Source organism: Hyla sarda, chromosome 3, assembly GCF_029499605.1.
Source record: "Hyla sarda isolate aHylSar1 chromosome 3, aHylSar1.hap1, whole genome shotgun sequence".
Lineage (NCBI taxonomy): Eukaryota > Metazoa > Chordata > Amphibia > Anura > Hylidae > Hyla > Hyla sarda.
The window spans coordinates 239779112-239801924 of record NC_079191.1 but is presented as its reverse complement, the minus strand read 5'-3'; the positions used below and the strand labels follow the sequence as shown (position 1 = coordinate 239801924).

At 43.0% G+C, this 22813-nt stretch overlaps 1 protein-coding gene across 2 annotated transcripts in view; it reads left to right on the top strand.

Annotated features, from left to right (window-relative positions):
* The window catches only part of SLC22A16 (solute carrier family 22 member 16), a 162708-nt gene that overhangs the window by 105761 nt on the left and 34134 nt on the right, over positions 1-22813 (top strand). The window lies entirely within an intron of this gene.

The following is a 22813-nucleotide window of genomic DNA, read 5'->3' as shown; positions in this document are numbered from 1 at the left end:
ATGACATTCAGAAAGTATGTTAACCCTTTAGGTGTTAGGAATAGCAGCAAGGTGAAGGAGAAAATTCAAATATTGATTTAAATTCATTTTTTACACTCGCATGTTCTTGTACACCAAGTTTTTGAAATTTTACAAGGGGTAAAAGGAGAAAAGCCCCCCAAAATGTGTGACCCTATTTCTCTCGAGTAAGTAAATACCTCACATGTGGATGTCAAGTGCTCTGTGGGCGCACTACAATGCTCAGAAGAGGAGTCACATTTGGCTTTTGGAAAGCAAATTTAGCTGAAATGGTTTTGGGGGGGCATGTAACATTTAGGAAGCCCCTATGGTGCCAGAACAGCAAAAAATAAAATAAAAAATAAACACATGGCATACTATTTTGGAAACTACACCCCTCAAGGAACGTAACAAGGGGTGCAGTGAGCCTTAACACACCACAGGTGTTTGACAAATTTCCAGTAAAGTTGGACATGAAAATGAAAAATTAGATTTTTTTTCACTAAAATGCTAACCCAAATTTTTCATTTTCACAAGGGGTAATAGGGAAAAAGCCTCCCAAAATTTGTAACCCCATTTCTTCTGAGTATGGAAATACTTAATATGTGGATATAAAGTGCTCTGGGGGCGAACTACAATGCTCAGAAGAGAAGGAGCCACATTGAGCTTTTGGAGAGAGAATTTGGTTGGAATAGAAGTCGGGAGCCATGTGCGTTTACAAAGGCCCCCCGTGGTGCCAGAACAGTGGACCCCCCACATGTGACCCCCATTTTGAAAACTACACCCCTCACAGAATTTAATAAGGGATGCAGTGAGCATTTACACCCCACTGGCATATGACAGATCTTTGGAACAGTAGGCTCTAAAAATGAAAAATAAAATTTTTCATTTTTAAGGACAACTGTTCAAAAAATCTGTCAGACACCTGTGGGGTCTAAATGCTCAATGCACCCCTTATTAAATTTGTGAGGGGTGTAGTTTGCAAATTGGGGTCAAATGAGTGGGGGTCCACTGTTCTGGCACTATGGGGGCTTTGTAAACACACATGGCCTTCACTTTTGGACACATTCTCTCTCCAAAAGTCCAATGGCGCTCCTTCTCTTCTGAGCATTGTAGTTCGCCCGCAGAGCACTTTACATCCACATATGGGGTATGTTTTTACTCAGAAGAAAGGGGGCTGCCAATTTTGGTGGGCTTTTTTCCTATTCTTCCTTGCAAAAAGGAAAAATCTAGGGTAACACCAGCATTTTAGTGAAAAAAATGTTTGTTTTCTTTTTCACATACAACTTTTAACGAAAATTCGTAAAAACACCTATGGGGTGTTAAGGCTCACTATACCCCTTGTCACATTTCATGAGGGGTGTAGTTTCCAAAATGGGTTCACATGTGGGTATTTATTGTTTAGCGTTTATGTCAGAACCACTGTAAAAATCAGCAACCCCTGTGCGAATAAGTGCCGTACGAGACTTTTTTTTATTTCTTATGGGGGGACTGTGTAAGGGTATATGTATATGTAGTGTTTTACTTTTTATTTTGTGTTAGTGTAGTATAGAGTTTTTATGGTACATTCACACAGGCAGAGGTTTATAGTGAGTTTCTCGCTGGGAGTTTGAGCTGCAGCAGAAAATTTGCCGCACCTCAAACTTGCAGCAGAAAACTCGCAGTAAACCCCCAACCGTGTGAATGTACCCTGTCCATTCACATGCTGGGGGTGGGGGCAAACCTCCAGCTGTTGTAGAACTACAACTCCCAGCATGTACTGACAGACCATACATGCTGGAAGTTGTAGTTATGCAACAACTGGAGGCACACTGGTTGTGAAACACTGAGTTTGTTACTTAACTCAGTGTTTCGCAACCAGTGTGCCTCAGGCTGTTGCAAAACTAGAACTCCCAGCATGTACAGTCTCTCAGTGCATGCTGGGAGTTGTATTTTTGCAACAGCTGGAGGCACACTGATTGCGAAACACTGAGTTAGGACACAAACTCTGTTTCACAACCAATGTGTCTCCAGCTGTTGCACTCAACACTCAGCATGCATTGACAGTCGAAGGGCATGCTGAGAGTTGTAGTTTTGCAACACCTGAAGGCACACTTCTACAACTCCCAGCATGCCCTTCGACTGTCCGTGCATGCTGGGAGTTGTAGTTATGCAACAGCTGGATGCACACTTTTTCATAGAAAAAATGTGCCTCGAGCTGTTGAATAACTACAACCCCCAGCATGCACAGACTACCAAAGGGCATGCTGGGAGTTTTAGTTGGAACTCCAGCTTTTGCAAAACTACAACTCCCAGCATGCCCTTTGGCTGTGCATGCTGAGAGTTGTTGCTAAGCAACAGCAGGAGGTGAACAGGACTCACCTCCTTCTGTATCCTGCCACCGGGACCGCTGCTGCCACCGCTCCTGCCGCTCCTGTCGCCACCGCTCCTGAGGGGACCCCTGCTGAGCAAGCGAGAGGTAAGAGACCCCCATTGGCCCCCGATCGCTGCCCCAATCACCGTCCAACAGGGTAGTGATTGGTTGGTTGTTCCGACTGATCAATCACGTGCCACCTCACTCCTGCTGGGTAAGGGTGAATGGGACTGTCTCGGACAGCCCCATTCACCCTTTTTTTTCCAGGTCACTGGGTCACCAGAGACCCGATTGACCCGGAATTGCTGCAAATCACCGGTCTGAATTGATCTCAGGACCCCCCCCCCCCCCCTAGGGGTTTGCACGGGGTGCCTGCTGAAGTCATTCCGGTCTGGTCCCCAACCGTCGGGGACCGAAATTCCCACGGGCGTACAGGTACGCCCTGTGTCCTTAACTACCAGGAAGTCAGGGCGTACCTGTATGTCCTTAAGGGGTTAAAGGAGTACTCTGGGATATACAAATGTATCCCCTATCCACAGGATAGGGAATAAGTGTCAGATCACCGGGGGTTCCGACAACTGGGATCACCCGCGATCTCCAAAACAGTGCCCCTGCTCTCCTCCTCCTCAATGCATAACTATGGGAGCACTGCACTCAGGTATCTTCGGCTCTCCCATTGAGCTGAATGGAGGGGAAGTGTGAGCCACTGCTCTTTTCATGCAGAGAGCAGGGGCACCCTGCGGGAGATTGCAGGGGTCCCAGTGGTCGGACCCCCCACGATCTGACTTTTATCCTCTATCCTTATGATAGGGGATACATTTTTATATCCCCAAGTACTCCATTAATAGCTCCTTTAAGACCGGATATAGTGCAATTCAGCTTATCCTGAAAGGTTACCTTAGATGACAGGTATGCTTTAAATAATGGGATAAAAATAATGTGATAAAAAATTAGAGGGCATGGGTTAATCAGGACCTTTGTATAGAAAAGATACACACAATTTTTTAAGTGAAAATGCAACACACACATTTTATTACATAGCATATAAATATATATTATAATTAGAAACAAAAAGGAGGACAGAGATGTTTACAAAAAAAAAAAAAGGTTCCTCTGCATTTTTTGCACGGTCTGTCATCTGGAAGAAGCCTGGGATTATGTGTTCTTTTGTTTGATTTGTGGTGCACACTAAGACATTGCTCTGGAAAGATAATCACAGCCTGAGCTGTTCTGGAGTTTACTCGTGAGTTACAAAGTGACCCATATGCTGCTGACTAATTCTATTCAAAGTACTCAACAGTAGTATTCTCACTAACATACTTGGGGGGAAATTTATCAAAACCTGTGCAGAGGAAAAGTTGCCCAGTTGCCCATAGCAACCAATCAGATTTCTTCTTTCATTTTTAAAAAGACCTCGACAAAATGAAAGAAGCAATCTGATTGGTTACTATAGGCAATGGGCAACTTTTCCTATGCACAGGTTCTGATAAATCTTCCCCTAAGGCTAAGTTTTTTTCCCTGCATTTTTTTTGTGTGAAAAAAGTGCCAGAAAAAATGCCAGTGCAATTTCTTGCATGTGATGTTTTTTTCTGGCGTTTTTGCATTTGAGTGGAAATTGCATTTTTGTCCCCTTTGGCGTTTTTTTCTAAATTTGTTGGGTACCAAAAAAGAATAAAAAAAAGGATGCAGTAGTGATGGAAAAATAAGTTATTTAGCGAAATTTCTATTTTTTAGAACAACATTTTTATTAATTTTTTTAACATGGATCAATTTATGTGGGCAGGCAGGGCACTAAAATTGTAGCCAACAATAATAATAAATGTAGTGTGTGTGTTTTTTCACTTTCTTTTTAATATTTCTTAGGTAGTACTACTACTCCCAGCATGGAACACACTGTTCCATGATGGGAGTAGTAGTTCCTGTACTAATAGACAGATCGCCCAGTGTGTCACTCCTGAAACCCGATGCGATCGTCCGTAGTATAGCAGAGCTCGCATCTCTGCACTATACTCTGGCCCAGCCAGTGATGTGAATAGAAATTCACATCACTCATTCATATTTTCCGCCCAGAGTGGAGATTGGCCGGATGGTGGCAGACAATCCTCGCTCTCAGTGGGAAATATGAATGGTGAGTGGTCGGCCGGAAGTATAGAGCAGAGATGCGAGCGCAGGAGAAAGCTGCTCCGCATCTCAGGGATGAAGGATGATCGCAACGGGTGTCAGGAGTGACACCCGCTGTGATCTGTCCTTAACTGCAGGTAATACTACTCCCAACATGGAGCACACTCTGCTCCATGCTGGGAGCTGTAGTACCTGCATTAATAGACAGATTGCAGTGAGTGTCACTCCTGACACCCGCTGTGATCCTTTTGTATAATTTATAGATGCGCCACTCTTCTGTGGTTCCCTGCACTGACATGTATATACACCTATTCATCTTTCCCACAGAGAGTTGTGATTGGCTGGAACCATCTGCCCAATCACAGCTCTCTGCGGGAAATATGAATAGGTGTATATATAAGTTAGTGCAGGGGACCATAGAAGAGTGGCTGGCCACATCTATACATTATACAGGAGGATTGCAACGGGTGTCAGAAGTGACACAAGCGATCTGTCAATTAGTACAGGTACTACTACTCCCAGCATGGAACAGTGGGTTTCATGCTGGTAGTAGTAGTACTACCTAAAAAAATGTAAAAATAAAAAGGGGAAAAAAAACACATACTCTACATTTTTATTATTGTCGGCTACATTTTTAGTACCCTGCCCGCCCACATAAATTAATCCCTGTTTAAAAAATTTATAAAAATGTCATTATAATAAAGATAAATTTCGTTAAATACAATTTTTTCCATCACTACTTTATCTTCTTTTATATATTTTTTAATTGTACCCTACAAAATGTTATTAAAAAAGATATCTCCATCACTTTTTTGGATCGCTAAAGTCCAAAAAAGAATAAAAACCTCCTGAAAAAATGCCAATGTTAAAACCCACATGTCGTTTTTCCTTGGCATTTTTTTTTTACTCCTATAGACTTCTATGGGTGAAAAACGCCAAGATTTCAGGGGAAAAAAACATCATAGGCTCAACATGCTGCAACTTCGCAAAACCGCCAAGGAGCTGAGAAATGCCAAAAAAGAGTGAAAGAAACGCCAAAAGGATAAAAAAAAAACGCCAAACTGAAAAATGCAAAGTGGAAAAAGAATTTTGCGATTTCTCATGCAACATATATTTGTGCTGTGGATAAGTAATTTACAGGGCCATGGATTTGCACAAGGATTTAAAAGGGCTAATTTTTTTTTTGAAGAATCTTTGGAAATAAGCAGCATGCTACTGTTTTTCTACAGCAGATCTTTTTCTGTGATGGCTCCAAAAACCAGCATGTACATTTTCCATACATTGGATTTGGACTTTCAGTGTGAAATCTATGCTAAAATCTGACAGTGGTCAAACAGTTCATTTTTCTGTCAGGAAAATTTGTGTTATGCCATGTTCACACAGCGGAAAACCTGGGAATCCATTCCGTACATTTGCCTGATCCGGCAGCCAGACCGCTTGGAAATGCGCCGTCTCCTAGTCGGCAATGTATTGCCGAGTGATATCTACAGAAAAAATAGATATGTCTATTCTTTCTGCGGATGCCGAAATTCCACAGTATGCACAGTGCAGCAGAATCCCATTGAATTCAATGGGACTCTGCTGCAGCAGAATGACTTTGCAGAATATTCCTGCGGAATTCCCCACAGACATATCTGCCGCTTAAACATACTCTTAGAATCTATGGCAGAAATTCATGATGTTTCCTTGTATTTCCCACTGTGTTCCAATAAATAGATATGGCTTCAATCACATCAGGATCGGTGCATATGGCACCTATTTATGGGTGCTTGTTGTGGGATAGTTAAACCCAATATTCAAAGTAAGCTCTTCTAGGCTCTCCTGTGATACGGATGTTGGGGACATTAGGATTCTCGCTTTTCCTCCTTCGTCTTTCTTGGTACACATGTTGCCCATACTGGTTGCCTGAAGGTATCTTGGTATCTCATCTGAATCTAAGTTTGAACATCTCAGTCAGGATGAATTGAATCCCAATATCTTCAGTTATTACCTAACAAAGGAGAACAGAGAGCCGCAAAGATATATAATTTTGCTACAATAAAAGAATTAACTGTCTAACATATCTGGGAGGAGTGTTGTAAAATTTTCATATAAGCCTGCATTCACATCACAACTGAGGGATAGGGCAGCCAGAGTCGGCTGGAGAATTTGAAAACCAGCTGCTGTAGTATCTCCTCCGGACTTGCACCATACTCAATTAATTTCAATAAACCGGCCAAAGCCTGATTTTGACTCCAGTCTCGTAATTTTGGGACCATATTTGTTTTTGTTGCCATACTGAAAACTGTGTTCTGCTGTGGTTTCAGCCTGCCATAAAAAAAAAAACACACACACACAGTGCAAAAATGGGCTGACCGGAGCCACTAGATGAGTTTGGCCGATTTATTGAAATGAATAGGGTCCAGGGGGGATTTCAACAGTTTTTAAATTCTCCCACCGGATACTGCTGCTGTAGTCCCCAGTTGTGATGTGAATGCAGCCTTATATGAAAATTCTACAGTACTCCCTCTAGATTTGTTTGTATATATCCATGTGGCTCTCTGTTTCCTTTTATTAACACCTTAAGGACCAAGACAATTAAGCCTGTACGCCCCTTAAATAGGCACTGTCCGATACAAAAACTTTTGATATGTTGTAAAGCATGTATAACCAATAGGTTTTGCAATTGCTTTCATTTGAAAATGTTTAGTATTTCATACTGAAGAAGCCAGTCATACAACTGCCCCCCCTGCCTGCGTGGGCACATACTAGTCCTGCTGTGTCCATGCGTCATTACCTATGCCATGGACACACTTCCTCGATTGACAGCTGTGAGCGCAGGGCTCACAGCTGGAGGAAAAATCCTCCCACTGTCAGCTTGTGTCCTGCTGCTGTCAGTGAGGACAAGCTGGGAGTTGTAGTTTTGCTAATGCTAGGGGAGATGTGAGCAGACAGTATACTGAGGGAGGGGGCGGAGACCTGCACAGTGAGGCCACACCCCCTACCTTTGAGAAGAATTCAGACTAGTGAGCTAAATTAAAAGTGTAATAAAAAAAAAATAAAGGTGATAGACACATAAAAATGAGATGTACATGGTCAGGATTAGGTGCTGAGTTATATATTTAAAAAAAATATTTTTTGTTGGATCTCATAGGTATGCTTTAAAGACCAGGCCTGTTTTTTTCAAATTGGGGATGTCTGACTTTATTAGAGAATAACTCTGGTACAATTCTGCCAATCACAATAATTCTGACATTGTTTTTTGTCACGAGTTGCACTTCATGTACATAGTAAAATTAAGCCGATTATCATTTGTAGTTTTTTTTTTTTTACAATGAAAAGAATTATGAATTTAAAAAAAACGATAATTTTTTTCAATTTTAACACTAATAGGTTGCATATATTTATAGTTACTGTGCAAATAGTTTATGAAACTTATTCTTTCAGATGTCTACTTTATTTTGACAGCCTTGATTTTTTTTTTTAAATTAACATTTTAAATGAATTAGAAGCCTAACAATTTTACTTGAACTTTAGAAAATTTTAAAGGAAATCTTTTTTTTTTTTATGTGCTAGGCAAGGTTTCTCTTTTCAAGGTGTCTCTTTAAATGGTAATAACTTTAGAACGCTTTTTCTGAGCGGAAATTCACCCCATATTTTAGCTGATCCCCAAAGAGAAAATTGCCGGCACTAACGTAGAAACACATATATTGCAGGTAAGGATGGAGCCAGGTGTGAAAAATATGGCAATGGCAGGTGGAGCTACATGCTGAAATAACACAGCATCAATATAACTTAAAAGAAAAAGAAAGCGGAGCACTCGCCGTTCCTGATTGCTGGCAGGGTATCCTAATCCACACACATATCCTAATCCATTGGTCTAAGCAGGGACTGTATCATTCCCCTAGGCACCAAATCATGCCCTTAGGCACTTCTTGATCCTATCAGGGGCCTGACAAAGCGGCTTGGAGCGTGATACGGTCCGTGGCCCGACGTCTGAACTCCCCCCGGATTCATGTGCCGCCTCCCTGCTTAGACCGATTCGGTCTATGGATTAGGATACCTTGCCTGCCCGCAATCAGGAATGGTGAGCGATCCGCTTTCTATTTCTTTTGTATTATATTCACCCCATATTATGAGCTGCTCATCCCCTGTTCAGAAATATACACGATTAGGCCATATTTGGTTCCTTGGCTGCGTGGCAGGACCCAGAGAGAGAGAGGAGGAGCATCATTTGGCTTCCAGGGCATCATTTTAGACCGTAATGTGCACTGAGCAGCAAAATCCTATTACCAGCAATGGTACTCTGCTACATCGGAATTTCCTAGTGGAATTTCAAAATGGAATTCTGCTCGGAAATTCCGTAATGTAAACCCGGCCTTAGGAATCCCCTTTTGTACTAGCGTAAAAACCTTCTAGCCTCTAGACATAGATAATGTCCCCTTGGTACAGATACAGTCATGGGTACAAATAGATCATAGGAAAGATCTCTGTATTGCCCTCTGATATATTTACAAATAAATATTAGGTCACCCCTAAATTGTCTTTTCTAAACTAAATAACTAAAATGTTATAATCTTTCTTGGTACTGTAGTCATCCCATTCCATGTAATAGTTGTCTGTCTTTGAACCCTCTCCAGCTCCACTAGATATTTCTTGTAGACTGGGGCTTAATACTGTACACATTATTCCATGTGTGGTCTGACTAGTGATTTGTACAGGGGTAGAAATGGGCATCTATGCCTCTTTTGATGCACCCCATGATTTTATTTACTTTGGCAGCAGCTGCCTGACACTGCTCACTACAGATACATTTACTGTCAACTAATACACCTTTTCCACGTCAGTTGTCCCAAGTGTTCTCCCATTTAATACATAATCCCAGTCCGGATTTTTCCTCTCCATAACCTTATATTTATCAGTGTTGAACCTCATCTGTTCTCATCCCAACCTTGATCCATTTATAACAGTTTACTGTCCTCAAAATTGACACTTTACTATATCATCCTTCTAGAAGGTCATTAAAGGGGTACTTCGGTGGAAAACTTTATTTATTTTTTTTTTTAAATCAACTGGTGCCAGAAAGTTAAAAAATTTGTAAATTACTTCTATTAAAAAATCTTAATCCTTCCAGTTAGATGCTGAATACTACAGAGGAAATTCTTTTCTTTTTGGAACACAGAGCTCTCTGCTGAATCACGAGCACAGTGCTCTCTGCTGACATCTCTGTCCATTTTAGGAACTGTTCAGAGCAGCATATGTTTTCTATGGGATTTTCTCCTACTCAGGACAGTTCTTAAAATGGACAGAGATGTCAGCAGACAGCACTGTGATCGTGATGTCAGCAGAGAGCATTGTGGACAGGATGTCAGCAGAGGCCACTGTGGTCATGATGTCAGCAGAGAGCTCTCTGTTCCAAAAAGAAAATGATTTCCTCTGTAGTATTCAGCAGCTAATAAGTACTGCAAGGATTAAGATTTTTTAATAGAAGTCATTTAAAAAATCTGTTTAACCCCTTAAGGACAAATACAAATAAACCTGTACGCCCCTGAAAGACCAGGCCTGTTTTTTCAAATCGGGGATGTCTGTCTTTATTAGAGAATAACTCTGGTAACGTTTTGCCAATCACGATAATTCTGACATTGTTTTTTTTTTGTCACAAGTTGTCCTTCATGTACATAGTAAAAGTAAGCCGATATCATTTGTAGTTTTTTTTTTACAATGCAAAAAATCATGAAATTTTTACAAAAAATTAAGATTTTTTGGCTATTTTAACACTAATAGGTTGCATATATTTATATTTACTGACCAAATAGTTTATGAAACTTATACTTTCAGATGTCTACTTTATTTTGACGTCATTTTTTTGTTTTTAATTAACATTTTAAATTAGTTAGAAGCCTAACAATTTAATTTGAAATTTAGAAAATTTAGAAAATTTGAAAAGTACATCTTTTTTTTATGTGCTATGCAAGGTTTGCAGACATTAAAAGGTAGTAGAACATAGGAACACCCCCCCCCCCCAAATTACCCCATTTTAAAAACTAGACCCCTCAAGGTTCACTAGGGGGTACAGTGAGTATTTTAACACCATAGTTTTTTGGAAGGAACTATTACAAAGTCAGTGTTAAAAATTCGAAATTTGCAATTTTTCACAAATGCATCATTTGGGGGGCATATTTTTTGGACATCACTTCTGATATTGAAAGAAATGCACCCTATATTTTATTTAGCTGCTTCTCCCATGTTCGGAAATACCCCCGCTTAGGCCATATATGGTTCCTTGGCCGCGTGGTAGGACAGTACCCCCACCCCCACAAGTGACCCCATTTATATACCGCACCCCTACAAGTTATTGGCTGGACCAGGGACCTCTCTGATTGGTCCTTGGTCGGCTGGCAGTATAACGCGTCTGTCTGTGACAGTTAAGGCTCCTGATGGATATATCCGCCATGTTGTGGGAGTAAGCACCCGCTCATGGCGAATATATCCATCACTGCTGCGGCTGGGTAGCTCAGTGTGTCCGTTCATGACTGCCGGCGGGAAATCAGCCGCTATGAGTGGACACACAAAGCTACCCAGCCGCAGCAGGGAGCTCATTACCGTGACTGCTGCATAATGTGTAGGATCACATGGTGGACATCCGCAGCATATTACATGCTGCGGATGTCCGCCAATGCGATCCTACACATTATGCTTTTTTTTTTATTAGATTCATTTAATAAATGTATTTTTAATATATTTTTTTTTTACACTTTTATTGTATTTTTATTTATTTTTACACTTTTATTTTATTTATTTATTTTTACACTTTTTAATGCTTTGAAATACTTAGTATTCCAAAGCATTGCAGTTATATGCTGCCTGCCAGTTTTCACTAGCAGGCAACATATTGTCCTTTCAGGCAATACCCAGGGCTGACCTGGGGGTCTTTGTAGGACCCCCGGCTGCCCAGGTATGCAGCAGCACTCCGCGATGCTCCGGGGTGCTGAAGGAGAGACAGAGGGAGCCCCCTCCCTCTGTCAGAACTCCTTACAGCGTGCGGTCACTTCTGACCGCGGCTGTAAGGGTTAAACTGTCAGGAGTGAAGTGAACTTCACTCCCGGCAGTGCGGCAGGCGATGCGGGGTGCTGAAGAGGAGACAGAGAGAGCCCCCTCCCTCTGTCATAACACTTACAGCCCGCGGTCACTTACGACCGCGGCTGTAAGGGTTAAAACTGCCGGCACCGAAGTTTACTTCAGTCCTGGCAGTGCAGCAGGGTCCCGGCTGTGTGATACAGCCGAGTCCCTGCCGCGATCTCGTGGGTGCACTGGGCAGCACCCACGGGAATAATGGACGAGTATAGACGTCCAGGTGCCTGAACGGCCGCCAACCTGGACGTCTATACTCGTCCATGGTCGTTATCGTGTTAACTGTCTGGCATCAGTTGATTTAAAAAAGTTTTCCACCGGAGTACCCGTTTATATATATTAAAGGGCTCAATAGGGCTCAAAACTGACCCCTAGGGCACCCCTCTAACAGTTACCCAATCAGAGTAAGTACCATTAATAATCAGCCTCTATTTCCTATCACTGAGCCAGTTACTTACCCACTAAGGCTACTTTCCCACTGCCCGTAACGGGTCTGTTAGGCTCTTTTAAAACAGCTGTTATCGGGAGTGGTCACAACGGGCACCTTAACCTCCCTGGCGGTATGATTCTGTCTGGAAATGTGTACCAAAAGCGGTACAATTTTTTTTAACTGAATTTCACATCTCCCTCCGCCCATTTCACATCTCCCCCGTCACATTCCCCTCTCCCTTGTCACATCCCCAGTCACATTCTCCCCCCTCCTTGTCACATTCTCCCCCCTCCTTGTCACATTCTCCCCCCTCGTCACATTCTCCCCCCTCCTTGTCACATTCTTCCCCCCCTTGTCACATTCCCCCCCTTGTCACATTCTCCCCCTTCATGTTACATTCCCCTTCCCCTGTCACATCCCCCCCCCTTGTCACATCCCCCCTTCATGTCACATTCCCCTCCCCCCCTGTCACATCCCCCCTTCATGTCACATTCCCCTCCCCACCTGTCACATTCCCCCCCTGTCACATTCCCCCCTGTCACATTCCCCCCCTTGTCACATTCTTCCTATCCCCCCCTTGTCACCTTGTCCTGCAGCAAATACACTAGGTTTGCCGGCAGATTTCAAACCTAGTGTATTTGCTGCAGAACAAGCCCTTTCCCCTTCAGCCAATCACAGGCTTTACACCACTGCGGCCTGTGATTGGCTGAAAAGTGAAAGGTCCTAGAAGATGAATAGTGAAGAGAGGACACCCCGGACCGCACGAAGGGGAACGGCATCTGCAGGGACCGGGACTAGGTGAGCAAAAGGTTTTTTTATTTTACTACTTCTTCCTTTTACACTTAGCTCAGTGTTTTTCTACCAGGGGGCCTCCAGCTGTTGTGAAACTACTACTCCCAGCATGCCCAGACAGCCTTTGGCTGTTCGGGCATGCTGAGAGTTGTAGTTTTGCAACAGCTGGAGGCCCCCTGGTAGGGAAACACTGACTTTTAGTATTTTTCTTTACCTGCTCTGGCCGGCCCCCGCAACGGGAGCCGACCAGAGCAGATAATCGCATGTTTTCCCGGGGGGGCGCATCGCTATACCGCATTGCTTTTGCGATATATCGTGCAGCCCGCCCGGGAACTCTGCAATTCTACCCCGAGCGTGACTCGGGGTTACCGATCCTGGCAGGGAAAATTAACCCCGAGTCACGCTCGGGATTACCGCTCAGGAGGTTAAATATTAGAAATAGGGATCTGTCTATAACATTACTTAAAAGGGGTACTCCACTGGAAAACGACAACAGACTTAACGACAACAGACTTAAATGTACGTCCTGGTGTGAAGGTACTTCGTGCACCAGCACATACTCCCTTAGAAAATGGGAGTGAATGTAATCTGGACTTGGTGATTTGTCTATTTTGATTTTTTTTTTTTTTAAAGGATTGATACTTTAACCTTTTTAGTATTTATGTAATTAACCCCTTAAGGACCAGGCCATTTTACACATTAGGACCAGAGCGTTTTTTAAACATCTGACCACTGTCACTTTAAACATTAATAACTCTGGAATGCTTTTAGTTATCATTTTGATTCCAAGACTGTTTTTTCGTGACATATTCTACTTTAACATGGTGGTAAATTTTTGTGGTAACTTGCATCCTTTCTTGGTGAAAAATCCCAAAATTTGATTAAAAAATTGAAAATTTAGCATTTTTCTAACTTTGAAGTTTCTGCTTGTAAGGAAAATGGATATTCCAAAAAAATAAAAAAAATTCTGATTCACATATACAAATATAAAATTGACAAGTTTTTACTTTTGGAAGACACCAGAGAGCTTCAAAGTTCAGCAGCAGTTTTCCAATTTTTCACAAAATTTTCAAACTCACTATTTTTCAGGGACCAGTTCAGGTTTGAAGTGGATTTGAAGGGTCTTCATATTAGTAATACCCCATAAAAGACCCCATTATAAAAACTGCACCCCCCAAAGTATTCAAAATGACATTCAGTCAGCGTTTTAACCCTTTAGGTGTTTCACAGGAATAGCAGCAAAGTGAAGGAGAAAATTCGCAATCTTAATTTTTTACACTTGCATGTTCTTGTAGACCCAATTTTTTTTATTTTTACAAGGGGTAAAAGGAGAAAATTTATACTTGTATTTGTAGCCCAATTTCTCTCGTAAGCACATACCTCATATGTCTATGTAAAGTGTTCGGCAGGCGCAGTAGAGGGCTCAGAAGCGAAGAAGCGATAAGGGGATTTTGAAGAGTACATTTTTCTGAAAAGGTTTTTGGGGGGCATGTTGTATTTAGGAAGCCCCTATGGTGCCAGAACAGCAAAAAAAAACAAAAAAAACACATGGCATACCATTTTGGAAACTAGACCCCTTGAGGAACGTAACAAGGAATTAAGTGAGCCTTAATACCCCACAGGTGTTTCACGACTTTTGCATATGTGAAAAAATATATATTTTTTTCACTAAAATGTGTGTCCCCCCCCCACCCAAATTTCACATTTTTTTCAAGGGTTACTAGCAGAAAATACCCCCAAAAATTTGTAACCCCATCTTTTCTGAGTATGGAGGTACCCCATAAGTTGACCTGAAGTGCACTACGGGCGAACTACAATGCTCAGAAGAGAAGGAGTCATATTTGGCTTTTTGAGAGCAAATTTTGTTCGGGGGGGCATGTCGCATATTGGAAGTCCCTATGGTGCCAGAACAGCAAAAAAAAACACCTGGCATACCATTTTGGAAACTAGACCCCTTGAGGAACGTAACAAGGAATAAAGTGAGCCTTAATACCCCACAGGCGTTTCACGACTTTTGCATATGTAAAAAATAAATAAAAAATTTCACTAAAATGTGTGTTTCCCCCCAAATTTCACATTTTTGCAAGGGTTAATAGCAGAAAATACCCCCAAAAATTTGTAACCCCATCTCTTCCGAGTATGAAGTTACCCCATAAGTTGACCTGAAGTGCACTACGGGCGAACTACAATGCTCAGAAGAGAAGGAGTCATATTTGGCTTTTTGAGAGCATATTGTAACCCCCATCTCTTCTGAGTATGGAGGTACCCCATAAGTGGACGTCAAATGCACTACGGGAGCGCTTCAATGCTCAGAAGAGAAGGAGTCACATTTGCTAATTTTGCTGAAATGGGGGGGTGGGGGACATGTTGCATTTAGGAAGCCCCTATGGTGCCAGAACAGCAAAAGAAAAAACCCACATGGCATACCATTTTGGAAACTAGACCCTTTGAGGAACGTAACAAGGGGTAAAGTAAGCCTTAATACCCCGCAGGGGTTTCACAACTTTTGCATATGTAAAAAAAATGTTTTCACTAAAATGTGTTTCCCCCCAAATTTCATTTTTACAAGGCTTAATAGCAGAAAAGACACCCCACAATTTGTAAATACATTTCTTTGGAGTAAGGACATACCTGATTTTTGGATGATTTTGGCTCCGCTGGTGCACACCAGGTCTTGGTATAGGCATGAGGTCAGTCAGGGGCCTTGAGCTTTTCATAGCAGAGGATGTGGATATATTCCCAGAATGATGACCCAGAGCATAGCCAAAACTTAAAAAAATATGCCCACCCCAAACCCTATGCTCTGAGTAATCTTTCTGGGAATGTGATGTGTATGGCCGTCCCTAACCTGTTGCCTCAAATGCGCACCCGCTCAGGTGGAGATAGAGCGCTGCGCATTTGAGGCAACATATAAAAGTCCCCGATGATAGTGACTCAGTGACCTATGACCCATTTTTGAAAAAACACCCCCAGAGGTCTTATCAGGTTTTTTTTATTTTATTTTTCAATTTTTTTGGGGCAATTTAGTGGTTTTAGGAGGTTAACAATTTGGAATGTACTCTGGACTTGGTACTTTGGTCAAATTATGGAAAATTAAACTGAAAAGGGAAAATTTAGGGCTCCATGGAAATGTGATACTCCCTGAAGAAGCCTATGCAGAGGCCCGAATTATCTGGGCAAGTGTCGCACTGATACGTGGTATCCTTCCATATCCCCCTCCTGCTACACACTCTGCATCTTTTCTGGGTTCGTCCCTTCTTTCCACTGTGGGGGATCACACCTGGAAAGTGTTGGCCTGGGACGATCCTGGCGCCTATAACTCCAGACCCTTGGGAAGTCCGGCCTAATCTTTCCCGGTCGCCAAAGATCAGGAACCTTAGGACTTCTTCTTGGTACTGGAGGAATGTCCCTGTGTCCCTGCGTACTGGGATAGTACAAAAGCGTTGTACATGGCAACCTGTACCAAGTAGACAACAACTTTTTTGTACCATGCCTGTGTTTTCCGCATGGCGTTATATGGCTTAAGGACTTGATCTGAGAGATCAACTCCCCCCATATACCGATTGTAGTCCAGAATACAATCGGGCTTGAGGACCGGTCCCACGGTACCTCGCACAGGGACAGGGGTGCTGCCGTTCCCATGAATAGTGGTGAGCATAAGGACTTCCCTCTTATCCTTATACTTCACCAACAACAGGTTATCATGGGTGAGGGCACGGGACTCACCCATGGGGATAGGCATCTGGACCAAATTTAGAGGGAGGCCTCTCTGTTTCTTCCGCACGGTCCCACAAGCGGATGTGGATCTGGCGGAAAGGAATTTGAACAGAGGGATGCTAGTATAAAAGTTATCCACGTATATGTGGAAACCCTTATCAGCAATGGGTGCACAAGGTCCCAAATGAGTTTCCCGCTAACACCCAGAGTGGGGGGACATTCTGGGGGGTTCAATACGGGAATCTCGTCCCTCATACACTATAAACTTGCAAGTGTACCCGGAGGTACTCTCACAAAGTTTATAGAGCTTTCCGCCATACCGCGCCCGCTTCGAGGGAATATACTGGCGGAAGATGAGTCTCCCCTTACCCTGAGCGGTACGTAGGCCTCCAAAAAATTGGCCCCAAAGTGATCGATGACTGGCCTCACTATGTAAAGCCGATCATGGGCTGGATCACCTCGGGGCGGACATGCCGCATTATCTGCATAATGCAGGCATTTCTGAATGGCCTGGAACCGCCTCCGTGTCATCGCCATACTGTAAAGCGGGGTCTGATAGAGGACGTCCCCGCTCCAGTAATGACGAGCACTTGGTTTTTTGTCCAGGCCCATATGCAGTGAGAGGCCCCAAAATGTCCTCATTTCCGCTGCATCAATGGCGCGCCATTCATTGGACCTGGCCAAAAGCGAATTGGGGTGGTGGGCAATGAACTGCTGGGCATACAAGTTAGTTTGCTCCACCATGTGATTGACCAGGCTGTCACTGAAAAAAAACTTTAAAAAGTCCAGATGAGTGAAGCCAGCATGGTCAATCCGGATTCCTGAGTAGCCAACAAACTCAGGAATCCGTGGCTGATAACCCTCTGGGGGGCTCCAGACAGGGTCACCAGAAGGGGGCTCCGGTACACTTGTCTGGGGGCCGGACTCCTATTACGAGTGGCATTGCCACTCGTACTAGTGTCGGCCACTGGGTCACTCTCATGGGGGGGGGTGCATGGCCTCACCTGGCGGCGTCTCCGCCGCCGTACAGGGGACTCATCATCACTACTAGATGATTAGGAGGACGAGGAAGAACACAAAAATGTAGGATCTTCCTCGTCTTCACTGGCAGATTCGGAGTCGAAGGCTTAAAAAGCGTAAGCCTCCGCTGCCAAAAATGCCTTTATTCTATGGTGGTGGTGGGGGGGGGGCAGTGGCTGGGGGGAGGGTGTGTGTGCGGGGGGGAAGTATGTACTGTGTGGTGCTTGGTGCTTGTAAAAAGCGTATAACAGTAATATAAAAAAAAAAAAGGGGTGGCGCACGCAGCTCCCTGAACCCCTAATAGGACCCGGGGTCAGGGATCAGACCCTAATAGGACCCTTGGGGACCTATTAGGGGTTCGGGGGGGGGGGGGACTTTAAAAAAAAAACTTTTTTAACTTTATTAACTCCTACCTGTCCCAGCAATCCGCTTTCCCTATTCTAAGGCTCCGGAGCTCCGAGGGGGGATCCACGGTCTTCTCCTCACTGCTGCACCCGCTGACTGAACACAGAGAGCAGGTGCAGCAGCGGGAAGGGACCCTTAACCCCTCCTCTGCCACACTGCTATTGGCTGGACGATCGCCAGCCAATAGTAGCATTGCTGGGGAGGTGACAGTATTGTCACCTCTCCCCAGCAACGGCAGGTGATTGGCGGTGTATCGTACACCGCCGATCACCATCTAGTTCCAGGTCATCGGGTCACCACTGACCGGAATGACCGGAATCACCGCAGATCGCCCGCGCCCTCGGCGTTTGCCTCTGACGCCTGCTGAACAATTTCAGCAGGCATCTGGTTTCGCAACCCGCCCGGCGTGCGGCGGGATGCGAAATTCGCCAGGACGTATGAGTACGTGCCTGGTCCTTAAGACCCAGGGCATAAGGACGTACTCATACGTGCCTGGTCCTTAAGGGGTTAAAAAACATTTTGGAGCTTAGTTTTACTCTCTTTGGCGATGAGTCTGTCTCCAATTTTGCTGCGTTTGTTTGTTTTATTTTTTCTTTTGTTATTTCTCCATAGCTTTTTAATGCTATTTCACTACCTTCCTCTTTTATGTGCTACATTTAGTTTTGCTATTTATAGCTCCCTTTATATTTTCATTTAATTACATTGTTTTTCTTCTGTTCCTGAGCATTTTATTCCCATAAAAGGTATATACCTCTCACAGTGAGAATTTAATAAATAAATAAATATACGATCTTGGGACTTCCTTGTCTGTGGGTGTAAACTGCACTAGTTTTGTGATTTTGTATACCCTTACTGCTGCTGGGTATATACTATGAGTCCCTGCCTACCATAGATGTGTACCGGAGTACTAGTAAAATCAATAAATAAACATATTCCAGCGCTGAAAGGGTTAAAAAAAATAGATACTTTTATTGTTGAATGATGATATAATCTGCAGATAGTGGTAATACTCCTTAATGTGTCAATGGTCTAGATGAAAATAGAGCAGAGATCACAACAGTTACCACAATCACCCCAAAAGAGATCATAACAATCCCAAGGAAACTCCAGGGGGGAAAGGGAATACAGATAAACACATGAGGGGCCTAAATCCTATGCTACAGTAACAAGAAACAAATCTTGTCAGAATGAAAATAGAACAGATCATAATAATACTCACAAAAAAAAATAAAAAAAAATAAAAACTGTTAAATCGGCTTCTTTTCAAAAACGGGTAAAAAAAATCAACACAAGAGGGAGAAGGGGTGGGAAACTCGCTCAAAAAAGAGGGGGTCCCTAAAGGTAGACACAAAGAATGATCACCAAGGGGGGGCCAACATTTTTTTAATTTAAGTACATACCCCCAAAGGACAGCAAGGAAGCCCTCCTCATGTAAGTGTTAAAATTTGCTCCCAGTAATAATCTAAATAAATTTGACACCTTTAAAGGTATAAAAAAAAAATATGCGGAAACTAACCCTTAAAAAATTCTTCCTTAAGGACGCAGGACGTAAATGTACGTCCTGGTGCGGTGGTACTTAACGCACCAGGACGTACATTTACGTCCTGTACATAACCGCGGGCATCGGAGCGATGCCCTTGTCATGCGCGGCTGATCCCGGCTGCTGATCGCAGCCAGGGACCCGCCGGCAATGGCCGACGCCCGCGACCTCTCGGGCGTCCGCCATTACCCCTCAGATGCCGGGAGCACGCGATTTCAATGAATGATCTGATTGCCCGCAGTGCAGCGCAGATCAGTATTAGCAATCATGGTATTGCTATGAATAGTCCCCTATGGGGACTATTCAAGTGTAAAAAAAAAAAATTTAAAATTAAAAGTAAAAAAAAAAGTGAAAAATCCCCTCCCCCAATAAAAAAGTAAAACTTCCGTTTTTTCCTATTTTACGCCCAAAAAGCATAAAAAAGAAATGTAATAGACATATTTGGTATCGCCGCGTGCGTAAATGTCCAAACTATTAAAATTAAATGTTAATGATCCCGTACGGTGAACGGCGTGAACGTAAAAATTTTTTTTTCTAAAATTGCTACTTTTTTAATACATTTTATTAAAGAAAAATTATAAAAAATGTATTAAAAGTTTTTTATATGCGAATGGTGAATCAAAAAAAAGTACAGATCATGGCACAAAAAATGAGCCCTCATACCGCCGCTTATACGGAAAAATAAAAAAGTTGTAGGTCATCAAAATAAAGGGATTATAAACGTACTAATTTGGTTTAAAAGTTTGTGATTTTTTTTAAGCACAACAATAATATAAAAGTATGTAACAATGGGTATCATTTTAATCGTATTGACCCTCAGAAAAAAGAACACACGTCATTTTTACCGTAAATTGTATGGCGTGAAAACGAAACCTTCCAAAATTTAGCAAAATTGCGTTTTTCTTTTTAATTTCCCCACAAAAATAGTGTTTTTTGGTTGCGCCATACATTTTATGATATAATGAGTGATGTCATTACAAAGGACAACTGGTCATGCAAAAAACAAGCCCTCATACTAGTCTGGCGATGAAAATATAAAAGAGTTATGATTTTTAGAAGGCGAGGAGGAAAAAACGAAAACGTAAAAATTAAATTGTCTGAGTCCTTAAAGGAGTAGTCCAGTGGTGATTCAATGGTGAGCAACTTATCCCCTATCCTAAGGATAGGGGATAAGTTGCAGATCGCGGGGGTCCGACCCCTGGGGCCCCCCGCGATCTCCTGTACGGAGCCCCGACAGCCCGCTGGAAGGGGGCGTGTCGACCTCCGCACGAGGCGGCGGCCGACACGCCCCCTCAATACAACTCTATGGCAGAGCCGAAGCGCTGCCTTCGGCAATCTCCGGCTCTGCCATAGAGATGTATTGAGGGGGCGTGTCGGCCGCCGCCTCGTGCGGGGGGTCGACACCCGCTATCTCGGCGGAGAGCCGGGGCCCCGTACAGAGAGATCGCAGGGGGCCCCAGCGGTCGGACCCCCCGCGATCTCAAACTTATCCCCTATCCTTAGGATAGGGGATAAGTTTTTCACCACTGGACTACCCCTTTAAGGCCAAAATGGGCTGAGTCCATAAGGGGTTAAAAATCCCATTATTGAAACAATGACCCCACCCACGGTGTATAAACACACCACTCTTAAAAACAATCAAAATTTTTTCCTCAGAATGAGTACTCTGAATCCCTACACACATTTGAGGCCATGGTAGTTAGGAAGTGAGGAATATCAAAATTAATCAGAAGTACCAAAAAAAAACAAAAAAAACTAATCTCACAAATCGCCGATAAGGGCGGGAGTATAGTCATTCTGAATCAAGAGGACTATTATAAAGAATATCTCGGACTACTGGGGGACACAAAAACATATGGAAAATTTAAAAATTATCCTACTAACTAGAGGTGTGGAAAAGGGGGATTCTCCGTAAAAAAAGAGGGAGAATATCTAATGGTGCTATCACCTAAAATACCAGGATTTGACCACTTCCCCAAAATCAATAAGGCAAGGGAGAACCGCCCCCCCCCCCCCAGAACACCAATCGTATCCAGAATCGATTGTCTTATGGCAAATTAATCTCATTATGTTGACATACAACTTCAACAATGTGTTACAAAACTACCAGCATTTCTAAAGGACACAACACACATTTTGGAAGTTTTAAAAGATATAGATTGGCAAAGTGACTGTTTCATGGGAACATTGGACATAACGTCACTCTATACCATTATTGAGCATGAAAAAGGTAAAAAATGCAGCAGAGCTCTTTATGGAAACAAATGCAATATTTCCACAGGAGCATGTGCAGTACATTGGAGAATGCATTTTATTTTTTATCTTAAAACATAATAATTTTAGATATGAGGAGGATTTTTATGATCAAAATACAATAAAAGGGTTAACGAAGGCTGTGGGGAGTGTTTTTTTTTAAATAAAAATAGTTTTCAATGTGTTGTGTTTTTTGTAATTGAATTTTCAGGCTTAGTAGTGGAAGCCGTCTTGTAGACAGAATCCACTACTAAGCCAGGGCTTAGCGTTAGCCCCAAAATCAGTTAGCGCTAACTAGGGGTGCCGGGAAGAGCCTGTACCAACATGCCCGAGGCATCAAAAATGGCGCTCCTGGGCCTAGGCGGTAATAGGCTGGCATTATTTAGGCTGGGGAGGGCCAGTATCAATGGTCATCACCCACCCTGGTAACGTCAGGCTGTTGCTGCTTGGTTGGTATCTGGCTCATAATCAAAAAATGGGGGAACCACACACGTTTTTTAAATTTATTTAAAATAATAATTTTAAAAAACGCATAGGGTTCCCCCTATTTTCAGTATCAGCCAGCTACCAACCAAGCAGCAACAGCCTGACTTTACCAGGTTGTGCGAGGTCCATTGTTACTGGCCCTTCCCAGCCTAAATAACGCCAGCCTGCTACCGCCTAGGCCCAGGAGCGCCTGTTGGTACTGGCTCTTTCCGGCACCTCTGTGGCGGTGGGTACCTGGGTAATAATTAGAGGTAAGTGTTAGCTGATTTTGGGGCTAACGCTAAGCCCTGGCATAGTAATGGATTCCGTCTATAAGACGGTTTCCACCACTAAGCCTTAAAATTCAATTATAAAATCAGACACCTTTCATCAATTTATCTCTTCCGTCCACACCACGATTAGCTACAGTGCCATGGGTTGCAAACTTCTTGATAACGTTGCGCACTGTGGACAAAGGCAAATCCAGATCTCTGGAGATGGACTTGGAACCTTGAGATTGTTGATATTTTTCTACAATTTTGGTTCTCAAGTCCACAGTTCTCTTCTCCTCTTTATGTTGTCCATTCTTAGTGTGGCACACATAGACACA